Below are 18,939 nucleotides of genomic sequence, written 5' to 3'. Positions count from 1 at the left end.
TGTTCTTATTGCCATTCTGTTAATTGCTTTGGATTTGTTTTTGCTGGTCTCTTTGCACCTATTCTTTTGTTTTCTTCTCTTGTGACTTAATGACTAACTTTTGGATTCCTTTTTCTTCGTGTGTATATGTGCATCTATCGTATATTTTTCCTTTCTGGTTACCGAGAGGTTTCGATACAGCAGTCTGTATGTAAACAAGATTGTTTGAAGTTACTGGTCTTTTGATTTCAAATACATTTGCAGTATCCTGCATTTGTACTCTCCTCTTCTCATGACTGCTGATTGGATATCATATTTGTGTAGATGATGCCCTACCTTTATTGTATGTTTACCTTTATTGGTGGACTTTTTCATTCATGATTTTCTTGTTTCTGGTTGTGGCCTTTTCCTTTCTGCCTAGAGAAGCTCCTTTACCAGTTGTTGCAAAGCTGGTCTGATGGTGCTGAATTCTCTGAGCTTTTGCTTGTCTATAAAGCTTTTGATTTCTACATCAAATATGAATGAGAGACTTGCTAGGTAGAGTGTTCTTGGTTGTAGGTTCTTCTTTTTCATCACTTTAAATGTATTGTGCCACTCCCTTCTGCTTGCCAAGTTTCTGCTGAAAAATCAGCTGATAACCTTATGGGAATTCCCTTGTAAGTTATTTATTGATATTCCCTTGTTAAAAATATTTTCTCTGTGTCTTTAATTTTTGTCAGTTTGATTATTATGTGTCCCAGAATGTTCCTCCTTGAGTTTATCCTGCCTGGGATTCTCTCTTCTTCTTGGACTTAGGTAACTGTTTTCTTTCCCATGTTAGGGAAGTTTTCAGCTATTGCCTTTTCAAATATTACCTGAGGTCCTTTCTCTCTCTCTTCTCCTTCTGAGACCTCTGTAATGCAAATGTTGGTCATTTAATGACCAACAGAGGTCTCTTAAATTATCATTTCCTTTCATTCTTTATTCTGTTCCACTGCAGTGATTTCCACCATTCTGTCTTTAAGCTCACTTATTCATTCTTCTGCCTCATTTATTCTGCCATTGATTCCTTCTAGTGCATTTTTGCATTTCAGTTATTGCATTGGTTATCTCTGTTTGTTCTATAGATCTTCTAGCTCTAGCTCTAGCTTCTAGCTCTAGTTAAACATTTTGAACCGTGCCTCCATTCTTTTTCTGAAATCTTGGCTCATCCTTACTATCATTTCTCTGAATTCTTTTCCAGGTCGACTGCATATCTCCACTTCACTTAATTGTTTTTCTGGGGTTTTATTTTGTTCCTTCTAGAACAGATTCCTCTGCCATCTCCCTTTATCTAGCTTTCTGTAATTGCAGTTTCTGTTCTGTGGGCTTCAATTGTAGTTCCTTCTCTTCTGCTGTCTGATCCTTGGTGGATGAGTCTGGTCTAGGAGAGTTTTCCAGGCTTCCTGGTGGGAGGGACTGGTCCTTCACACTGGTGGATGGAGCTGGGTCCTATCCCTCTGGTGGGCAGGGTCATGTCAAGAGATATGTTTAGTGGACAGCTGTGGGGTCAGCTGATTGATGGGACTGTGTTCCTGCCTTGTTGGCTGTTTGGCCTAAGGCATCCCACACTGGAGCATAGAGGCTGTTGGGTGGGGCCAGGTCTTGGTGAGAAATTGGCAGCCTCCAGGAGAGCTCATGTCAATGAGTACTTCCTAGAACTACTGCCAACAGCGTCTTTGTCCCCAAAGTGAGCCACAGTCACCCCTGCCTCCGCAGAAGACCCTCCAGTACCAGCAGGTAGGTCTGGCCCAGGCTTCTACGAGGTCACTGATTTTTCCCCTGATTCCTGGTAGGCACAAGACCTTGTGTGCACTTTCTAAGAGTGGGATTTCTGTTCCCCCAATCCTATGAAATGCCTAGGATCAAACCCCACTGGCCTTCAAAGCCAGAGGCTCCAGGGCCTTCTCTTCTCAATGCCAGGCCTCCAGGCTGAGGAATCTGACGTGGGGCTCAGAACTTTTACTCCTGTGGGAGAACCTCTGCAATATAATTATTTTCCTGTTTGTGTGTCGCCCACCCAGGATTTGATTTTATTACAAATGCACCCCTCCTATAATTTCGTTGTGGCTTTCTCTTTGTCTTTGGACATAGCATATGCTTTTTGATAGATTCCAGTGGTTTTTTTTGTTTTGTTTGTCAGTGGGTCTTCAGCAGTTAGTTGTGATTTTGGTGTTTTCATGAGAGGTGAGCTCACATCCTTCTACTCTACCATCTTGTCTCCACCACCCTTAGGAACATGTATTTTTTTAAACTTGGTGTCCTTATCATTTTAGCTCAAGCAGGCAGTAGGTCTTGTTAAAGGTGGTCAAGATAGACTAAACATTTAGTTGTTAAATAAATATTCATTTTCATACATAATTCTCAAGAACTTTCCACTGCCTCTATGGAAGAAAAAACTTGTAAATTTATTATAACACTTTTATTAAGATATAATTTACATATCATCCAATTCACCCACTGAAGCATGTAATACTCATAAAATTGTATAAAAAGCATCACCATCATCAATTTTAGAACATTTTCATCACCTGCAAAAGAAACTCTGTACTAATTGGCAGTCACTCCTCATTTTCCCCCAGCCTCTCCAAAGCCCTAGATCAGCATTAATCAGCTGTCTCTATAGATTTGCATATTCTGGACATTTCACATATATGGAAATGTGACTTTTACTTAGCAGAAATAAGGCTTTCAAGATCATCACACTACAGCAGGAATTAGTATTTCCTCTCTTTTATGGCTGAATAGATTCCATTGTGTTCTTATACCACTTTTTGTTTATCCATTCATCAGTTAATGAATATTTTGTTGTTTCTACTTTTGGCTGTTATGAATTATGCCACTATGAATGGTCATGTACAAATTTTTGTGTGATTTAATTTCATTTCAGTAAATACATGGGAGAGGAATTACTTAGGTATATGGTAACTATTTGTTTAACCTTTTGAGGGGCTGTCAGACTATTTTCTGAAATGGCTGCACCATTTCACGTTTTTACCAGCAGGAACGTATTAGAGTTCCAATTTCCTCCACTTCTCCACAGTTTTATTATCTGTCTTTAATTATAGCTTTCCTAGTGGGTACAGTTTTATTATCTGTCTTTAATTATAGCTTTCCTAGTGGATGTGAACTGATATCCCATTGTGGTTTTGGTTTGCATTTTCTTGATGATTAATGATGTTGAGCATCTTTTCATGTCCTTAATGGACATTTGTGTTATCTTATTTGGAGATATATCTGTTTATATCTTTTGCCCATTTTTAAAATTAGGTTGTCTCTTTATTACTGAGTTGTAAGAGTTCCTTATATATTCTGAATACAAGTCCCTTATGAGATATATAACTTGCAAATATCTTTTACCATTCTATGAGTTGTCCTTTCACTTTCTTGATGGTGTCCTTTGAAATCCAAAAGCTTTTAATTATCATGAAATCCAATTTATTTTTTCTTTTGTAGCTTGTACTTTTGGTGCCATATCTAAGAAATCATTGCCTAAGCCAAGATCATGAAAACTCTTCTTTTAAGAGTTTAACAGTTTTAGCTCTTACATTTAGGTCTCTGTTCTATTTTGAGTTAATTTTTATATGTGGTGTGAGGTAGAATTCTCAGTCTTTTACGTATGAATATTTAGTTAGCATCGTTTATATAAGACTATTGTTTCCCATGTATTGGACTTTTTCCAGAACCCAGAAAAATCTTTAATTTACATTCTTATTATTCTAGGGTAGTATTTCCCAAGTTGGTCTATTGAGAACTTTAATAAACATGTTACAAAAAACAGGAAAAAAGTCACATGACCCAACAAGTTCTAGGTATTTTAAGCTAAATAAAATTAAGCATCTTTCCATTCTGTGGTCTTCTCAAAGACTTTCAGTACCAGCATGTTTGATGGTTCTCCTACTTTATCAGTGAAGGCTTTTTATGTGGGCGCATATTAACTTCTCTAGAAGTGTGCTTCCAAGAAACTCAAGTTTGGGATCCACTCTTTTAACAGACTTACTCATTTGAATGTTCTTAAAATATTTTAACTTTCCTCTTTGAATTAAGCCACCAGTATGATTGGAGGTTGTTTGTTTTTCCTCTTTAGGGATTCCCTTGTAGCTCAGCTGGTAAAGAATCCACCTACAATGCAGGAGACCCTGGTTCAATTCCTGGGTCAGGAAGATCCTCTGGAGAAGGGAATGGCTACCCATTCCGGTATTCTGGCTTGGAGAATTCCATGGACTATAGAGTCCATGAGGTTGCAAAGAGTTAGACACGATCCAGTAACTTTCACTTCATGTTTTCATCTTTAACCATGTGACAGCAGAAATAAGACAGTAACCTGTGAGTTCCTCTGGATTACTTTGCTAACTGGTTTAGGGTGCACAGTTTTGGTTTATAATGAAGCATCATTTTTTAAGGTAAATATTAAATAGCACTTCTCTCTTTCTCTTTTTGAAAGTGTGGTCCAAGAACCATCTGCATCAGAATAACCTGGATGTGGTTTTTAAGGGCAGATTGCTGGGGCCCTTTCAGACCTAATAATCAGAAATTCTCAAGCTGGAGCCCAGATGCTGCGCTGACAGGCTCTCTGTTGATTCCTGTTCACACCAGTTTAAGAACTGCTGCTCATCCTTGGATTAAGGGAGGGAGCCAAATAGTCTGTAGCAAGATGCGGGCGGGGGCAGGGGACAGACGCTGATAGGTAAGTGGAACCAGAATGACTCCTCCCCTCCTGTACTCTTTCTTTCCCGTCCCCATCTCCACTGCCCACTTTGTGCCCTTTTTCCTGTGTATGTGCATGCATCCTAAGTACATATATGATCACTGGACTCCGGCACGCTAAGCACTCTTTGGTTCGTGATACCTTTATATTGCCACCAGAGGGCGCCAGAGCACCTCCGAAAGCCACGCGAGTCCTCTTTCTCCTCACTCCTTTTCCACTACAGACTCTCCACCCAGGATATAATCTCCCCATCTCAGGCCTGTGCCCCACCTCACTGATTCCCAAAAAGACGTCAGATCACATGAGAGTACACAACCGTTTTCTAAAAACCTCTTATGAGTTGTGAAGCCCTGGGGAACTTGTCTAATGCCTCTGAGAGCAAGTTTCTCATTTTAACAAGGAAAAATATGAACCTATTAGTGTAGTTCTTTTAACAGTTAAATGAGATAGTAAAGGTAGTGCTCCTGGCTATTGTTTTTCTACCACAGGCAGTGATTTGCATTGCTTGAAATCCTGAAACCTTGAAAAAAAAAAAAACTTCTAAAAATTGTATTATCAACAAGTTATAAGCAAATCTAAGTTCCTTCTGGGCTGTCTTTCAAGCCTATATTCAGAAGCCTCTCTGTCTCCTTGATAATTTTTGGTCTGGACCTTATCATCTTGCATAAAGCACAGCTCATGACACCAACGGTGAGCAGAAAAGTGCAGATTAGCAAAGGGGAGCCTCCATTCCCACCAAGGGGCTCGGCTCCAGGCTCCACACTCTCCCAGTGTCTTTCCCCAGGCCATGCTAGGTGGTTAAATATAAGTGTCATCTAAGTGTTGTTCTCTAATTAATTGTGCTATAATTAACTGTGATAATTCACTCTGTGGAGGCAGTTATTGCAGTAGATACTTTAGTGAAGGAGGTGGTAGTGGAAGGAAAGAAAGAAAGAAGAAAGAGAAGTTGCTCAGTCCTGTCCGACTCTTTGCAACCCCATGGACTATAGCCTATCAGGCTCCTCCATCCATGGGATTTTCCAGGCAAGAGTACTGGAGTGGGTTGCCATTTCCTTCTCCAGGGGACCTTCCTGACCCAGGGATCGAACCCAGGTCTCCCACACTGCAGGCAGATGCTTAGTGGGGAAGGAAGTAGTGGAAATGGAGGTTATGGTAAAGGTGGTGGGGGGGAGGAGGTAGAGGTGATGGTGAGGCTGGTGGTTGTAGAGCTGCTGAGGTTGGTGATAGAGAGGGTAATGGTGGGGAAGCCGTAGTGGGCGCTCCTACTTAGCATCCTTCAGAGATCCTACCACTGAAGGGTAAATTCCAACTCCTGAGCTCGACAAAGTGCTTCATGATCCAACTGCTGCTTACTTCTTTAGCCTTGCTTCCCACTAATCACACACACACACTTACACACTAAGCTCTTCCACATTAGAATATTTTATGATCCTCAGACCCAATTTTGCACCTTAATGTTACTGTCTTTGTTCATACTATTCTTGCCACCTCTTTCTTCCCACCAGGTACCCTCTACTTCAGTCTTCAATACCCAATTCAAATGTCACTGGCATTTTTTTAATGAGGAGTTTCCTGACCCTCAAGGCAAAGTTAGTTTCCATTCTTGACACTCTCATGGTAGTTTGTGCACATCTCAGCTCTAACATTTTTGATCTGGCTGGCAACAAGCTGATGGGGTCTCCTTGCCTACCAGAGGTAGTCTTAAAGTGACCTCTTCAAGGTCCCCTTTAGACTCTGGTCCAGACCTCTGACCTTCAGGCTGAGCCAGCAGTCACTCCGTAATAGTCCTGAATGCCTGCTATGAATTCAAGTGACAAAGCTCAGAAAACCTGTAGTAAATCCATTTTTTTAAACATATATCCAGAAGAGTGAACACTTCATAAATAAGTTTCTGGTAAATGAACATATTTCATGTAACTGATACCTGGTCAAGAAACAATATCACTCTAGCATCCAGAAGCCCTCCAACAGTTGTATGTTTAAAATGCAATTAACTATTGAAACTTAAGATTTTTTAAGTGAGCTGTCAAATTCAAATGTGCAAGTAGTCACTAGCTTTTCAAAGACATTTTAGAAGTTACAGAAGTGACTTCACTCAGAGGATGTGGAGACGCCGTGTTCCTTTCCAGAGCAAGAGCCCAGCCCTCAGCTAACCTGGGCCACACGGTGGGTGCTCCCAAGCCTGGGAGCTGAGCCAGAATCAGGCGAGGCAGGTATACTATCTAATTAGTGAAACCACTTGAAAAACAAGGTCCTGTTGACTATCAGGACATTCCAGGCAGAGGTTAATGGAAGTGAGATGGAGAGCAACTACTGTGTGTTGTCTCTCTGCTAGGGTCTCCATGCTACTAGGGCAATGCCATTGCTAGTGCTGTTCCCATCTTACAGATGGAAAGACTGAGGAGAGCACCCAGAACTTGCCCCACATCTTATTATCATGCTCAGAAGCCCAGAATCAGAAACCCCATCCCTCGGACTCTCAAGGACATCTTTCTAGGGGCAAAAACATAACATGCTCTGGAGTGGAAATGAGAACGATTGGTCCTGGGACACTTGTACCCTGGGGACTGACACACCCTTCTGACATCCACTGAGGAGGAATGTTAGTCCGTGGTGGAGGAGGAGCACCCCAGTCCAGGGGGAGGGCCCTGAAAACGGGCAGAGGAGCTTCCATGCAGGACTTCTCCCACTCAGCCCAGTCAGCTACTCTGACACTCCTGCCATTCCGCGTGTAATGCTTAAGAGCTCATGGTGGGGACGTTGGGACATGTATGTGCTTGAGAGAGAGAGAGAGAAGTATCTTGATAAGTATTTTCCTTCTGCATTTCTGCAGATGCCTCCATGTCTTATGTGGGTATGTTTGGTAGTCCCTGCTGCCCTGGTATTTTCCATTAGAGGAAATGTACTGGCTCTGTTATGGACGTATCACCTTGGCCGCCAGCATCACACAGGTGTTTGCGACGGCACCCTGACCTCCTGACCTGCCGTGCTTACAGAGAAAGCACCAGCCTAGCAGCCCACATGAGGCCGTGTGACAACAACCTGTGTCACCGCTGTGTGCGTGCACGGATTCCAGCACATTCCTCCTGTGTCTCGAGAGGCCCCTGTATTCCAAGGAGAACAAGGTAGTGCGTTGTCTCCTCCCCCTTTGGCTGACCTTCCAGGCCCTTCCGTGGGGCCTGCCCTCCTGCCCAGGGGCCCACCTGCCCTGTTGGCAGCTACACGGTCAAAGGCATCACATGCCTTCCAAGTGGACGGCTGGACTGGTGCCTCAGGCCACTCTTAACCAGCCTGGACCGTTCACCTCACCAGCCCCCTGTTTCTTCAGCTTTTGGGGGAAGATGATGCTACTGAAAGGGATAAAGGAACACTTTTCCTCCACCCCACCAAAATATAAGGCCCAAAGAGCAGAAATCAAGGCTCACAGAATAAAGCAGGGGGTCCTAGTGGAGGGAAGTGCCGAGCAGGCTTCTGATAAATGGCTCTGCTCATTTCTCACCTGCCTTCAGCCTTCTAACAGGACCTACTCCTGCTCTACCTGCTCCCGTACCGTCCAAAGACACGCCCACCCTCCCATCTTCCCGTCTCCTCAGATTAAACAGCACCCCCCTCCCCACCAAATTAAATGTCTCCAGATCTGGATTCTTGTGCAGACCAGAGTCCCCCATCTCCAAATGCATCCTGAGGATTTCCAGCTGCCTGTCCAGACATCTCAAACTCAATGTCATGGGCTTTCAATTGCCTTTACTTTACACTGTCATTAAACTTTTATTAAAGTGTGATGATGGACATTAAAGGGTACATATTGTAAGTATATGATATATACTTTTCACAGACTAACACACCCATGTAGCCAGCGGAAGATTGTCAGCATTCCAGAAGTCCCCCTGACCCCCCTTCCAGTGGTGACTGGTACCCTGACTTCTCTCAGTTTAGCCTTTTTTGAACTTCGCATAAATGGAATCACACGGTCTGTACTGTTTTGTGCCTGGCTTCTTTTTGTTCAACATTGCAAGATGTATTCATAGCACTGCGGGGAGTTGTAGGTCATTCCCTCACTTTCTCTGCAAATGAATCGTTATCCACTCTACCTGTGATGGGCAATTGACTTGGTTCCCATTTTTGGCCGTTAAGTAGCGCTGCGTTAAACTCTGTGGCACTAGTCCTTCAGTGTGGCTGTGTGTCCACATTTCTTTTGTGCACGTTCTTAAGAAGGAATTTTTGGACACACACTTTCAGTAGGTAGTTATCCACTCCTGTAGATGCTGCTGGGCAGTTTCCTTTTTCTAACGTGGTTGTATCCATGTGCTTTGCCCACCCGCATCATGAGTTCTGGCTCCTCCACTCTCTAACGCGTAATGCCACTTTTGATTCATCCATCCTCCACCCCAAGCCTATCTCTTTTTTCTTCCCCAATTATCTCATTTGTGGCCTTTCTCCTTCGGCGCTGTTCTGCGGCAGGCACCGTGAGCTTGTGCGGAGCCTTCCCAGGATCCGTACCTGCGTAGTCTCCCTGCAAGTCTCCCTCATCATCTCACCTTGTGGTTCACAAAAGCACAGTCACTCCTGATCTCCTTACTTTAGAGCTTATCTGGTTATTGACACCCTACAGACTTCGCCAATGACCAAGCAGACCCCATCTTTCCTTTAGGCCACAGTGCTGCCTCCCTCGTGTCATTCTCCAATGCCTCTGTCCTTAGCTTGTTTGGCAGGAAAACTATCTTCTCTGTTAGCAGTTCTACAACAAACTCCCAAGCCGGAGAGTTACTGCCGGCAGAGACTTAGAGAGATTGTCCCAACACACTTGTTTCCAAAGAATTCCCAAGAAACTTAAGAAAAAGAACTGAAGGCAAAAGTCCTAGTGACTCGTCACAACTTTCTTAAAGTGACAAGTATCACTTCTTATTTGCTGGTAACTTTTATTTGATCTGAAAGCCTGCAGAGCTTTGGAAATTAACTGGGTGGGGAGGAAAGGGAATAACGGATAGAAATTGCAAGTTGACTCTGATTTTAAAACTGCTTCTCAGTGAGAGAAAAGTTCTCATCAGCTACTGTTCTCAAACATCAGCCATGTTTAAAGAGGTTTTGACCAGTAGAAAGTTTCATTATAGAGAAGCATAGAAATACATGCATGGGAAATAGAAAGCAGGCAAATTTGGCTTAGTCCTCCAAAATTTTAAGAAAACAAATAAAACTGAGTGTTTAATGTTTGCTTACAGTTTGCTATAGTTATTACTTGTGTGTATACTTTACACAAGGGACCCCAATACACTCTAATACTGCCCATATTTAAAGCTTTGAGCATAATTTTTCTGTTTTATATGGTTATATGTTTATATGTTTGCTGTTTATATGGTTAATAGGTTCATAATTCTATCTTTTCTTTCATAACGTAGTACTTTCTTATATTTCTTTGATGCTGGGTCCTTCGGTAGGGACCCATTGCCGAGTTAGTGTATTGTATCCCAAAGAAACAAATGTCGGAGTGCCTGTCAATATAGATGCCTAATGTAAACGTGAAGGAGCACTGCTTTCTCTGTGGCCCCGAGTGGGGTGGACTCATAGCCTGTGATTCACAGCACACACCCTCCGGTGCAATTATGAGGCTATTCACAGCCCACAAGCAGACTGAGCCTCTCTTGACTGACACTCAAGTTTCTTCCTAAAAGACCATTCCCTCTTTTCCAGCCTTCACTAATGCCACTCAAACTTGTGAAGGGCCTTATGAGGCCCATATCTTCAGTAAAACGCCCTCTGCCTACTCCGGACACCACTGATATTACCCAAATTTTTTTAGGCCTAAATTTTGTCCACTCAGTTTGGCACTTAATTGCACAGCATCTCACATCATGTTAGTGTTACTCGCTCAGTCGTGTCCAGCTTTTTGCAACTCCATAGACTGTTAGGCCCTCCAGGCTCCTCTGTCCATGGAATTCTCCAGGCAAGAATACTGGAGTGGGTTGCCATGCCCTTCTCCAGGGGATCTTCCCGACCCAGGGATCGAACCCAGGTCTCCTGCATTGCAGGCAAATTCTTTACCATTTGAGCTACCCAGAAAACACCCATCATGTTAGAGGGCCTTAAAATCTGCCAGTTCTTGGTTAAACTTTACAGGTATTCTGACTCTCCCTGGAAGATCACAAGATAGGCTCCCCCATAGGCCAATGATGTTACAAATCCCTTCTTGCTAAGGAAAATGCTATTTTACCCATAGCATGACCAGTGATCGGACACAGCCTTGACCCTGACACTAATGTTCCCTTGTGTCTTATTGTTGCACCGGGATGAGAGAACCACACTTCACACTATGCCCGAGAGTCCCGAGGGCTGACTTTGATCCATAGTATGATGGGAAACCAGGAACAAACAAATGGTGGTTGGAGGGGGGAGGCTCAGAGCATGGCCTATAGCCTGAGAGAAGATGCTGAGTCCAGGACACCTGGAAGGAAGTGAATTGGCCAAGACATCATGAATTTACAGCCTATGACCTGGGGTGCAGAGGGAGGAGGAGCCAGCCGTACCCCACATCCAGTCTTTGGAGAGCCCAGGCTTCCTGGGTTTGGGTTGAACCAGGTTTTCCCAGCTGGGGTTGGGACTGTCCTATCCCATCCATACTGATCTCCACCAAGGAGGCGCTGAAGACACAGCTTCCTGCCTGTTTACCCATAGTCAGGATGACTCAGGTGCTCCAAGAACTGGCCAGCCTACACACCTGGAGTGCGAGCTCGTCCTCTCCCACTGTGGGAAAGCCTTAGAGGAAAAGCAAAGCCTCTAGTCACAGAGGTTGACCTGCAAGCTGGAGTGTGGGGCGCGGGCACCTTAGGCTGATGGGCTTGTGGCAGGAGCCCCCGAGCAAGGGCCGCCTGCGTGTGTCCAGAGGTCAGGGGCTCTGCCACATGAGCTACGTGTCCCAGCCACAGTGCTGCGCCCAGCTCTGAGGACGTAACTGGGGCAGGTCTACCCCGACTCCGCTGCCACACCAAAGACACACACACCCATCTCAGTACAGTGCTGTGCAAGAGCTCGCCTTGGCCCTTGAAGGCCCCAGAGCCCCAGATCGTTCACCCACTCACTCATCTCCACACTCAACAAATAGCTCGTGAGGATCTCTGTGAGCCAGGCTCCGAGCCCGGAACTGGGAGCACAGCCGGAACAAGACCAGCTCAACTCTGCCCAGGAAGATTGCAGCCCAGTGGGCAAACTCGATGACGCAAATACCCACAAAACCGTGTAATTTCAAACAGTCGACACTGTAAGAGAAAACAGAAACCCTCTGGGAGGTATATCCAGCGGTTCTAGCCTTGGCCTGACAGGCACCTTCCCTCAGACCATGAGTCTTCACAGGGCGACAAGTGTTGTGTGAAAGGGGCATTTAACATGCCTACTGTTGGAACATAAAAAAATATGATTCCACACAGGACTTTTGCCTTTGGGCCAAAGCAGTTGTAAGCCCGAGGGGGATGAGGGGAAATCACCACAGGGGCCCTGGTGTAAAAGGCCAAGAAATCCAAGATGGAGGGTGGGGAAATGGTGGCCACCAAGGATAATGCCAGGGAGATCCCCGAGACCCGGGGCGTTCTAGTCCTTTCCCCAGGGTGTCATAGCTGGTACCACAGGCGAATCAGTCCTGTGAGTGGGCAGGGGGCAGAGGTCCCCGGCTGGACATAGGAACCAGAGGAGGCCGGTCCCTGTGCATGTAGGTGTCACCCTTGCATGACCTGTGGTAATCTGTCATGGTGACTGGGGGTGAGGCTCTCACCGAGCCCATGTGAAGCAACCAGCACCAGACAGAGGGTGGGACCTGATGGGGTGGCTTGATGGAGTCTAATGGAGAGGGTGGGACCTGATGGGGTGGCTTGATGGAGTCTAATGGGATTAGTAGGCTTCGCCTAGAGCCCTGCCTTCTACCGGCGTGGCCCAGCGTGTGACAGCGTGCTCCCTGCCACCACCTGGAATGCAACCATGACTAATTTGGGCTCACCATGGCATCTCCAACAAGACCTTGGATTCTGTAAACTGGTCTCCACTCCAGAAGCTTGTGCCCATCCCTTTTCACTCAGTTCCAAGGACAGGGAGGCTTGAGAGTGGTGCTTCCCAAACTTTACAATGCATGCAGATCCTTGGAGATCTGGTTAAAATGCTGACTCTGATTCTGAAGTTCTGAGTGAGGCTGAGATTCCTTGATTCTAAACAAGTTCCCAAGGAATCACACTTTGAAGACTTGGGAATCTTAAACAGAGTGAATAAAAGTGAGCCTTCCCCTTTCCTTCATGAGAGAGTAAAATCAGATCAACCATCTATTACTCACTCTGAGAACTGGAATACTGATGGCACCATGGGCAGAAATAAGAAAGTCAGAGGTAGGACCTATTTTAGAGGGAAATAATAAAGGTTACCTTTGGTTGAATGCCTATTGTGTACCATGATCCTGTTTAATCTATTTGTTTGGCAAGGTGGGTATTAGTAATCTCCATTAATTTAATAATAGAATTAAGGCTTGGAAAGGTGAAGTAATTTTCCCCCGGGTGTTGTAGCTGGCTGGAATTTGAACCTGGTCTGTCAAACTCCAAAACCCATCTAATCCTACAATGACGTGCTTCCTTGTTTTGGTGGGTAAGGAATTAGGATTGGATTCAGTTCAGTGGTTCCCAACCTTGCCTTCCTGTTAGAATCATCAAGAGGACTTTTAAAACTCCCCCACCCCACACCAATGAGATCAGAAACTCTAGCTACTATCAGCACTTTTTAGAAGCCCCTCAGGTAATTCCAATGTGCAGACAAGACTGAGAATCACTGAGCTAGTCCAATTCCTCTTTGAGTAAGTGAGGCAGGTGAAAAGGGATGAATGAAGTGCCAGTCTTGTCAGAAGTAGCACCTCTCAGTTCCTACTTTAGTACTCTTTCTAATAAGCCAGCTAAACAAAAATTATGAAGTGGGATGGAATAGGACAGGAGTGGAAGTAGGATGGAGGTTCTTGCCAAGGGAAAATACATAGAAAAGAGTGGGGAGTTTCAGTGGACAGGAGACATTTCACATTTAAGAGCTGAGGAAAAGATTCAGAAAGCTAGAAAAGCTCACCAAAAAAAAAAAAAAAAACCACACATCCTTGAAATTAGAACATCTAATTCATCTATGAGTCCTCCCGTACTTAGCATACATTGGGCAATTGGATGGATGAGTGAATGGATGCAACAAGAAGGACAAGGTGGGTCCAATGGATAAGAAAGTCTAGAAGTCCAGTGGAGTAGAGAAATGGGACTCTCACTGGAGTTGAGGAAAGAGAGGGCTTCACTGGTGGCTCAATCGGTAAAGAAACTGCCTGCAGTGCGGGAGACCTGGGTTCGGATCCCTGGGTTGGGAAGATCCCTTGGAGGAGGGCATGGCAACCCACTTCAGTATTCTTGCCTGGAGAATCCCATGGACAGAGGAACCTGGTGGTTTACAGTCCATGGGGTCGCCAAGAGTCAGACACAACTGAGTGATTAAGCATATAATGATGGGAGAAAGGACTTCAGCTGGGATGAACTACCAACATCAGGGTGAATGGTCACCATCAGGAAACCTTGTTTGGGGATTTTATTTTTATAACTGGGATTATTTTTTAATGATAGGATAAAATACATCAAGTGGAAAAATAAATGAAGTAATGTGTTTGAAGCAAAAGGGGTTTGAGGATTTTTTAGGAACTTCAGTGCTTCATCTCTTGCCATAATCAAGACAAAAGGCTGAGGCTGCCCACGAGCTCCACAAATAAGAAATCTCAGATTCTACACTGAGCAAAGCTCTGGGTCCTCCACCAGACCCCAGGGCTGCCTTTGGGTAACTTTTTCTCCCTTCAAGATGATAATGGATATTGATTTTCAATTTATTTATTTGGCTGTGCCAGGTCTCAATCGTGGCATGTGGGATCTAGTTCCCTGACCAGGGATTGAACCCGGGGCCCCCTGCATTGGGAGAGTGTAGTTTTAGCTCCTGGATCACCAGGGAAGTCCCACGTAATGGATATCAATTTAAAACTAGCTTCTCCTTGTAAGTTATGGGGCATGAGAAACTACTGAGAAATTGGTTGTCAGATTTACATGGCAGTAGACTCTGAGATTCTGTAAACCCCAGATTCTGCAAAACCATGAGCCATGAGGAGCCAAAACTCAGAATGATGTTGGGTATTAAGAGTTGGGGGGGGGAATTGTTTTGCTCATCAGTTACCCATATGTTTGATTAAATTTCTTATTGGATTTCCCCACCCCCATCATCAACGTCATATGTGGATTCAATCATGAGCCCACGGACCCTAGTCTTCAAAAATGACATCCCTTGAGCTGTGTCCTAGGCACTCTTCTGTAAGGAAGGACTATTTCTAATCCATGCACTCTCCACTGGCCCACCCTGTGACCTCAGCTGACAGTTGGTATAGCTGGCCAGTGCATTTGGGGGCCAGGGAGCTTAATCCACCTACTCAGGCCTCTCTCAAACCTACTTATAAATCCTGTGACTTCACTCACATCAGCACATCCCAACCACCTAGGCCATATGACATAATTAAATATTAATAGCGCTCTATTCAAATATGTCCCTTGATCAGGTGTTGGGAGAAAATAAACAACAACCTGGGCTCAAAGGGAAAAGGACAGTCGACAAGGGAAGTGGATAAAACAGTGGAAAATCAGTCCTTCCCTGTCTGTACCACACTTCTTCCCTCATCAATATTTCTCCCAAACTCAGAGTTGCCCCTTACTTGGGAGAAGGTACCACCAGCTCCTAGAAGCTGAGCTCTAACCTGGTTTCTTTCATTTAGAATCAAAGTGAAACAAACAAAGTAATTTCTCCAACTAAGTATAACAACAAGGAATTCCCTGGCAGTCCAGTGTTTGGGGAGCTTCCCAGGTGGTGCTAATGGTAAAGAACTCACTCACCAATGCAGGTAGAACAGATGTGGGTTTGATCCTTGGGTTGGGAAGATCACCGGGAGGAGGGCACGGCAACCCACTCCACTGTTCTTGCCTGGAGAATCCCATGGACAGAGGAGCCTGGTGGACTGTGGTCCATAGGGTTGCAAAGAGTCAGACACGACTGAAGTGACTTAGCACTCACATATGCCAGTGATTAGGAATCCATGCTTTCATTGCTGAGGGCACAGATTCAATCCTGGTCAGGGAAACAAAAAAAGGAAAACAACAGTGTTGAGAATTGCCATATTTTATTTTAAAAACAAGGGTTTGTGATTAATTGTGAATCCTTCTAGTTCCATCACTATTTTTGCATCTTAATGTTAAATACTCAGATAATTTTTTAATTCAAATAGCTTTCTGCAGAGGATAATGGTGCTGTAAACCTAGACAGCATATTAAAAAGCAAAGACAGTACTTTGCCGACAAAGGTTCATATAGTCAGAGCTATGGTTTTTCCAGTAGTCATGTATGGATGTGAGAGTTGGACTATAAAGAAAGCTGAGCACCGAAGAATTGATGCTTTTGGACTGTGGTGTTGGAGAAGACTCTTGAGAATCCCTTGGACTGCAAGGAGATCCAACCAGTCCATCCTAAAGGAAATCAGTCCTGAATATTCATTGGAAAGACTGATGCTGAGGCTGAAACTCCAATACTTTGGCCACCTGATGCAAAGAATTGAGTCATTGGAAAAGACCCTGATGCTGGGAAAGATTGAAGGCAGGAGGAGAAGGGGACTACAGAGGATGAAATGGTTGGATGGCCTCACCAACTCGATGGACATGAGTTTGAGCAAGCTCTGGGATTTGGTGATGGACAGGGAAGCCTGGCATGCTACAGTCCATAGGGTCACAAAGAGTCAGCCATGACTGAGTGACTGAACTTAACTGACTGAAGGCTTAGTTGATTGTTTTAAGTTCTATAAGAGATGTGGGTCAAAAATATATAAGTATTTCTCCACCGGGTTTAATTTTGGTTTCGAGTAAAACATGGACTCAAGTTTCTTCTTTAACAACAGGACAATCTCAGAGGTGCATGAAAATTCTCCCCATGTCTGTCGTACTATCCCAGCACAACTGCATTTCTTATGCCAACGTTATTATAGGATTACTGAGGCTCTGATACAAATCTGTGGCCAGTGGAATATGACTTATGCTATGACAGCTCAATTTACCAATTCAAGAGATTGAGGATGCAGTGTGGCCCAACTTTAAGCCAACTGATCAGACAGGTAGTTGAATAGTGTGCCCTCAAGATCCCTCTGCCTTTGGCCCCCACCCTAGCCTTGGCAGGTGCCAACAGCAGGGATAGAAGAGACAAGAGGAATGGGAGGAGGGGTGAGGGCTAAGAGGCTTGGAGTCCTTCTCTAAATCTTGGCAGCCAGTGGGTGAGAGGCAGTGGATAATAATAGGAAGCATTTCTGATCTCTAAATCAGGCTGAGTTGCAACACCGTGCAGCCAGCAGACACTAAGCCTCCAGTTAGGGCAACTGTGAGGAGCCTGAGCCAGCTGCCACCTGCTCGGCTCCAGGGAGCAGCCTTACTTTAGCATATCTACCCAGTCTTTGCAACTTCTTGACTACATGAGTGCCAGCTCTCTCCACGAGGCTCCCTAGGGAGTAGCCCCAATCCTGGCACCTGGCTGGGAGTAGACCTCAGTCCATCCTACCCACCCCCAGTGGCTGATGTCTTTGCCAAGAACCCACTAGCTCAGAGAGCCTCACTGGCAATGCTGGGGGCCAGGTCATTCCCCTTCTCTTCTTGGCCAATATCTTTAATAGTCAGGAGGCAATCTGATAATTATAAATCACTCTCAAGAGACGGTCAGGGAGACAGGGCCATGCCAGTCCCCAACCTTCATTTTCCTCAACACTCCAGTCCCTTCTTTCAACTGGTCTAAAGAGATTGAAAATACTGTCCTCCTACCCTTTTCCCTATTGTCCCTCTTTGGGAAAGTATTATTTTTTTAATTCTGAAGAAAAAAAAAAAAGCACCAGCAGGGTCACTACTCACCAGTAAGACCGCTACATGCAAAGGCACCCCAGCATTCCTTTCATCCAAACACTTTACTGCCATCCATAGGAGTTTCGTTGCAGTAAATACATAGAGGTCTTGAATGTTAATGGTGCCCCTTTTGAAACGGTGCCTTTGTTCAGTGCACAACCCTAGGTGCTGGCTGAGGATATCAAAGGATCTACATAATGATCCTGACACTGGCCTGAGTTTAAGAGCTGGGAAGAAAGTGATGCATGGACAGACGGGATCTGATAAAAGTCATAGGTAGATCCCCATGAGGCTTTCTCATGCTTCTGCTGCATGCAGGACAAACAACCAGATACTCGGTGGAGCTGAACAATTGCGCAACAGCATTGTTTAAGAGCTGTTAAGAGGCGCCTCGGTGCCTCCTGCCATCACCCAACCCCAGGCTCCCCTGGCCAGGACAGGCAGTGCAGGCGGTAGAAATTGTGCACTTTACGCCCACTTGGCTCCACGTCTCGGGAGTTCTTACCACAAAGGGTCCCCTTGAATGGCGTTCTGGGTCAGTGGGGGGTCTGGCTCTTGTCTGGAGCCTGTTTGTCTGACTGTTTACCAAACCAAACACTGTGGTCCCAGAACACAGTGCAGAAGGACTTTCTGTACACAGTCTGGGGTCTTTGCTTCTCTGTGCGGGGAGGCGGGGCAGGGGGCGGGGGTGGCGATGTTGGTCGGGAGAATAGGAAGAGAAGTCTGTCTGCTTTTTCTTTAGCACTCTCTCTCTCATCTAGAAAGGCCCTGCTCAGGATTCAGAAGAGCCCTCTGCCAGTTCCTCTCCTGCAGAATTCCTGTGTAGACCCTGCCCCGTGATACCGGTGGCGCAAATTATTTGTAATGTCGAATTGCTTGTAGATAAATCAACATCCAGCAGCAACCAAAATAACTTCGTGCTGGGATCATTTCTAAGTCAAAAAATACTTATTTTAAAATACCTAGAAATGCAAGACATGGTAGGAAAATATCCAAATTGTGTCATTATCCATAGTTTTGTTCTTCCTCCTTCCCCGTTTCATCATCTAGCTCTTATTTCCTCTCATGTCTATTTTTATGAACTTCCTCAAAACCCTTTCTGGAGAGAAAGAGATCTGATATCAATAAAAAAAGAATTACTAGTATTCTCCAGCCCAGGTGGGGCTGCCCACCATAGAATATATTTTTAAAATAAAAGACAATAGCAGAGCTGTCACAGGGCTGGGGGGAGGGGGTGACCACTGTGAGAGAAACGTGGACTGGTTTTCAGCTCCCAGGAGCGCAG

The 18,939-nt window shown here is 44.9% G+C and overlaps 1 protein-coding gene across 6 annotated transcripts in view; it reads left to right on the top strand.

Annotated features, from left to right (window-relative positions):
• SLC14A1 (solute carrier family 14 member 1 (Kidd blood group)) overlaps positions 1 to 18,939 on the top strand; it is a 52,285-nt gene that overhangs the window by 9,562 nt on the left and 23,784 nt on the right. The gene's annotated exons all lie outside the window — the stretch shown is intronic.

Source organism: Odocoileus virginianus, chromosome 22, assembly GCF_023699985.2.
Source record: "Odocoileus virginianus isolate 20LAN1187 ecotype Illinois chromosome 22, Ovbor_1.2, whole genome shotgun sequence".
NCBI lineage: Eukaryota > Metazoa > Chordata > Mammalia > Artiodactyla > Cervidae > Odocoileus > Odocoileus virginianus.
This window is presented reverse-complemented; position numbering and strand designations above follow the sequence as displayed.